Consider the following 6,144-nt stretch of genomic DNA (forward strand, 5'->3'; position numbering starts at 1 on the left):
TTGAGCAGCCCTATGGACACCTGTCTATGTCATTGGAAATGACCCCAAAAGCAGGCTTATGGCCCGTACACACGATCCGAATATCGGACGAAAACGATCGTCCGATGAAGAATCGTACGATTTTCGGATCGTGTGTACACTACTTTCGAGAGCCGATCATCCGATATTTTTCGATCGGACATGCACGAAAATTTTCCTCGTACGATGTAAGATCGTACGATTTTCGTTTAGTCAGTACAGTTGTCGTCCGACAATACAATACAGATACATTACAACACATGACATCACTTCCGATTATTTTTTTCGGTCGTACGAGAATTTTCGTGACTTTAATAACCTATTTCATTTTACTTGCGACTATTAAGCGGAAAAAAGTCGTACGATCCGTCGTACGATATTCGGATCGTGTGTACGGGCCATTATATAAGCCTCATCTGTGTATTAGGTGCTTCACAGATGTATCCATGTATTAGATTCCATACATACAGAGTGAATATTAAGTTCTCTTATTTAGAAAATTTGAAAAAAAACTGTGGATATTGGCAGTTGGAGTTGAGATTTGAATCTGATTGCTGATTGGCTGAGGGAAGGCACTGGCAGTTGGTATTCTTGAAAAAAAAAAAAAAATAGAAGCTGAGCTCAGAAGCCCTGATGGTATCCTAGCAACAAAGTTGGTATTCTTGAAAACAAACGGAAGCTGAGCTCAGAAGCCCTGGTATCCTAGCAACGATGATGTCATAGCACACGGCTACCTCACAGCACAGCTGGCCAATAAATAGAGCTCCTTCAGGAGCATTGTAGCCAGTTTGGATTTGCTAGAGGTTGTGATCACATCGCTTTTCTAGTGCTCTGTGCGTTTTCATTGTAATTTATTATAATGAAGTGGCAAAGGAGAAACCAAACTTTCAGATTTCACCCATATAAGATCAGGGGTGAGATTACTTGGAAATTTATCCGAGAAAACATTTCTGTGAAGGATTTGAATAAGCCCACTTTATTACATCGTGGGTTGGAGATGGAGACATCTCAACACCCCAGCAATGGGGAAAACCAACATGGGAACTCTGATGAAGGGAGGAATCCCGGAGCGAGTTCCAGAGGGCAGAATGCCAAGATAAAAAGGCAAAAACTCAATTTCAGATATCATCCATATAAGAGGAGGGAGGAGGTTACTTGGAAGACCTTCCTAGGAGGACGTTCTGTGGATGATCAATCAGCTGATGAAGAAAGGATGACAAAAAAGGGAAGATTTGATGCTGTACGGAGTTCGTCCAAAACAATACTGGGCATGATATGTACTGCCGTATTGCCCAAGAGACCAGCATCAGATGCAATTTTCCCTGAAACTTCTTCCCTGAACCAGATGACCATCGCAGATGAAACCAGTAAGAATGATGAGAACAATTGCATAAAATATACCGTATATACTCGAGTATAAGCCAAGTTTTTCAGCCCATTTTTTTGTGCTGAAAATGCCCCCCTCGGCTTATACTCGAGTCACCTTCTTGCGCCTGATCTCCCGGATTTGGGGACCCGGAACTGGCCGGTCGTAGCTCCCCTGGACCCCAAACATATAGCCTCACTCTTCCTCTACCAGTGTGCAAAGTTTGTTGTCTGGGGGACCTACGGCCAGGGAGCACCGATTTTTCAAATTTGGGCACCCCTTCCATAGACTCCCATGGTAAACGGTAATTTCTCTGGTAAATTTGAGGACCCAGTACCGGCCGTCCGTAGGTCCCCTGGACCCAAAACCTAGCACCCATGTAGCTCCAGTTCTCCTCTATAAGTGTGCAAAGTTTGCTGTCTAGGGTACCACCGATTTTTCAAAGCCGGGCACCCCTTCTAAATACTACCATGTTAAACGTAAGTCTAGTCATGGACACAGTGAGGCACAGGCACAGTGAGGCATGGACACAGTGAGGCATGCACATGGACACAGTGAGGCACAGTGAGGCATGGACACAGTGAGGCATGGGCACAGTGAGGCATGGACACAATGAGGCATGGACACAGTGAGGCACGGGCACAGTGAGGCATGGACACAATGAGGCATGGACACAGTGAGGCACGGGCACAGTGAGGCATGGGCACAGTGAGGCATAGACACAGTGAGGCATGGGCACAGTGAGGCATGGACACAGTGAGGCATGGGCACAGTGAGGCATAGATACAGTGAGGCATGGACACAGTGAGGCATGGACATGGACACAGTGAGGCACAGTGAGGCATGCAGATGGAAACCCTAGGCTTATACTCGAGTCAATACGTTTTGCCAGTTTTTTGTGGTTAAATGAGGGGCCTCGGCTTATATTCGGGTTGGCTTATACTCGAGTATATACGGTAACACAATTGTCACTGTTTAGGTATTTTATCGGGAATACAAATTAGAGTTAGGCCGGTGCAGGGGTACACTGTAATATCCACTTTCTGTTATAAATGAGCCCTTAGAGCGTGTTTTTGTTAGAAAACAGCCGCAGTGTGAGTAGAAAAGCCTGTCCTCTGCCAATAGCTTGAGGCCGCGTACACACGACCGAGGAACTCGACGTGCCAAACACATCGAGTTCCTCGGAGAGTTCAGCCCTGAAGCCGCCGAGGAGCTCGGCGGGCCGAGTTCTCCCATAGAACAACGAGAAAATAGAGAACATGTTCTCTATTTTCTCGACGGGTTCCTCGGTGGCTCCATCGGGCCGAAAGTGTACACACGACAGAGTTTCTCGGCAGAATACGGCTCTGACCGAGTTTCTCGCTGAATTCTGCCGAGAAACCCTGTCGTGTGTACGGGGCCTTAGAGTGGGACCCCCAACTTGAGTGAATGAATGCCATTCTTAGCTGAATAAATGCGTTTGGGTGAGCTGCAGCTATAGATAGATCTGTCCTCCTATATTGGATCAGGCATATGGCTGTGTATGACCACCCCTGCAGTTCTCCCTGATATGATGATATTCCTTTAACTCTTTTGCTGCCATGACAATTACCCATACTGTACATGGTAAATCTAGGGTTGCCTCCTTTTCTTCAAGCCAAACCCGAAACACTTTGGGTGCCCCAAGGAGAGTAGTAATGCGGTGTGCATTGCGTGCCGCTGCTAAATGTGGGTGTGGCCAAATTGCTTTTGCTGACATCATCACCCTGCCCCCCAGTGATGCCGAACCTGCTCCCAGACAGCCTCCTGCAGCTCCTGGAAGGCAACAGATTTGTTTGTGACTATCTTGGTTACTTAGGGAGCCACAGCCCAGTCTAAATAATGTGTCCGGGTTTCAGTCCACCTGAAACCCAGACACATGATTCATAACCCAGACTGTCCGGGTGAATCCCGTACAGGTGGCAACCCTAGGTCAATCGCGCATTTTTGGACCTAAGGATTACCTAAAGTGGACCTGCACTTTAAAAATTAAGATTTGCTACATTATATGGAAAATATAGAAATAATTTTTTTGACCAAACTACTTAGCACCTTAGAGTTGTAGTAAACAGGAATATCTCCTTTCCATGTGTTTTCCACCATTGTAATTTAATGTTTTGTGTAGTAGGTATTCTATTTCTGTAAGGTAATAACATGTCATGATTTCTATTTATCTTGTAGTCAGTGATATGGTCAACGAGACAGTCAACAAGGCAGTCAGCGAGACAGTCAACGAGGCAGTCTATGATACAGTCAACGAGGCAGACAGCGAGACAGTCAACAAGGCAGTAGTCAGCGAGACAGTCAACGAGGCAGTCTATGATACAGTCAACGAGGCAGACAGCGAGACAGTCAACAAGGCAGTCAGCGAGACAGTCAACGAGGCAGACAGCGAGACAGTCAACAAGGCAGTCAGCGAGACAGTCAACGAGGCAGACAGCGAGACAGTCAACGAGGCAGACAGCGAGGCAGACAGCGAGACAGTCAGCGAGATAGTCAGCGAGGCAGTCAGTGAGACAGTCAGCGAGACAATCAACCAGGTCGTCAGCGAGCCAGTCAATGAGCTTGTCCGCGAACCAGTCAATGAGCTTGTCAGCGAACCAGTCAATGAGCTTGTCAGCGAACCAGTCAATGAGCTTGTCAGCGAACCAGTCAATGAGCTTGTCAGCGAACCAGTCAATGAGCTTGTCAGCGAACCAGTCAACGAGGCAGCCAGCGTTGTGCCCGGCACCACCGCAGGACAAGGACCACCAGTCAACTTTAACCTTGACAGCTTCGTCTTTCATAAAATACTTGGTCAGGGTAGTTACGGAAAAGTAAGTAATCAAAGATATATGAACAGCAGGTTTAATGTATTGCGAGTTTCTGGTTATTAATATTGTGTCAGTGGGCAAACAGTAGGCTGTCGATGGAGGTCACACCACTGTATTCCTTACTACTTCCCATTTACATTACACGTGCTGAGCTGCGTTACTCAATGACAAACTGAAATCAATTATTTCCAATAAGACGAGTTTACACCAGCGTGATGCGTTAGTGTGCGCTCAGTTAAAATGGAACATAATGCATTTAATGAAATGTGCTTCAAGGAAGGTACAATAAAGTTATTTTACATCATTGTTAAAACAAAATGGCAACACACATCATCTCAAATGTGCTTAGTGTGTGTTAAATGAATGCAAAGCAAGTGGAGTGAATCTCCAGCCTAAAGTCCAGAGGCGTAGCTTGAAGCTTGAAGCCCCGATGCAAAAGTTGACCTGGCCCCTGGGCTGTTCTCACCCTGTGCTCCTCTCCATTCAGGAAATGGCTCACAGCTTGTCCCCAGCCAATGAGAATGGAGGGGTGTTGGCCGTGGAAGGCAAAGTGGAAGCCCAGTACTGGAGCGTGGCTGTGGGGCCCTTGGGCAGATCGGAGCTGGACTTTGTGGAGGATATGATAACATGACAGGGAGGCTGCAGGGGCCCCCTGGAGCTAGTGGTGGGGTTGCCATTGTGATCCCTGCAACCCCTTCTGCTACGCCCATACTAAAGTCATGTTAATGGTGTCTGTCGGGGGCATAATACACAAAAAGCAGCTTGGCACAATTACAAATCCGTTGATAGATAAGGCAATAAGCTAATGTGTATTTCAACTGTATTTAGCAGATTGTATAGAGATTGGCTTCGGAGCCTTAGCCCCAATATAAAAACACTGAATGCAGACTGAAGCCCTGTACACACGGCCCAGAATCTCGTTGGGAAAAAAACTTTGTTTTTCCTGATGAGATTCTTGGCAAGAATCTCTTGCCGGTCGGGTGTACAGACACTCCATTCAAAAGAACCGCAGTTCTTTTGAATGGCACGAAGGCGGTGACGTCATCGACTACGACGAGCATGCGCTCGTCACATTTGATGCCGTTGCCGCCATCTTGCTACACCCTACCTAGACCTTGGAAGCTAACGCGCATGCGTCAAAGTCATTTCAAGCATGGGCGGGTTTCCATGGAGACAGGTAAGTATACAGACGCTCGGGTTTCTCGACAGGAAAACACTGCCGAGAATCACAACGAGAAAATAGAGAGCAGGTTCTCTATTTTTCTCGTCGAGATTCTGAGCAGTTTTTCTTGACGAGAAACCTCAAAACATCGTACACACGCTCGGTATACTCGGCAGCAGTTTTCTTGCTGGTTCTTGCCGAGAAAACCGAGCGTGTGTACGAGGCTTAGGAGTGAGTGCTGGCTGTAGTTTTTTCTAAGTTTGCTAAAAGCCTACTGCAGCCTGCTAAAAGCATATTTAAAGCTATCCCCATTCACTAACAGTCTAGAACAGTGGTTCTCAACCTGGGGGTCGGGACCCCCTTGGGGGTCGAATGATGATTTGCCAGGGGTCACCAAATCCTGGCCTGTTGCTAAAGCCCACACCGCTCTCCCAGCCTTTTCTCGGCCGCCCAGCTGGGCTGTTCCTAGAGCCCGCAGCCGCCCACTCAGCCTCTTTGCAGCCATTCAGTTCACGGCATGGCTGGGGGCGCAGAGACTATAAGTCAGCTGACTGGAGAGGAAAGTGAAGTGGGAGGGGCTGAAGGAGACCCTATCTCCAGATTTCAGCATAGGTGTCACTGCTGCGAGCCTCCACACTATGAAAATTATTTTACTGTTAAGGGTCCCCACAATTTGTGAAATGTTATCAAGGGGTCACGACAGTAGAAAGGTTGAGAACCACTGGTCTAGAAGGTAGTGACTAACAGTCAAAACCACTTACAACTTG

Source organism: Rana temporaria, chromosome 7, assembly GCF_905171775.1.
Source record: "Rana temporaria chromosome 7, aRanTem1.1, whole genome shotgun sequence".
Classification (NCBI taxonomy): Eukaryota; Metazoa; Chordata; class Amphibia; order Anura; family Ranidae; genus Rana; species Rana temporaria.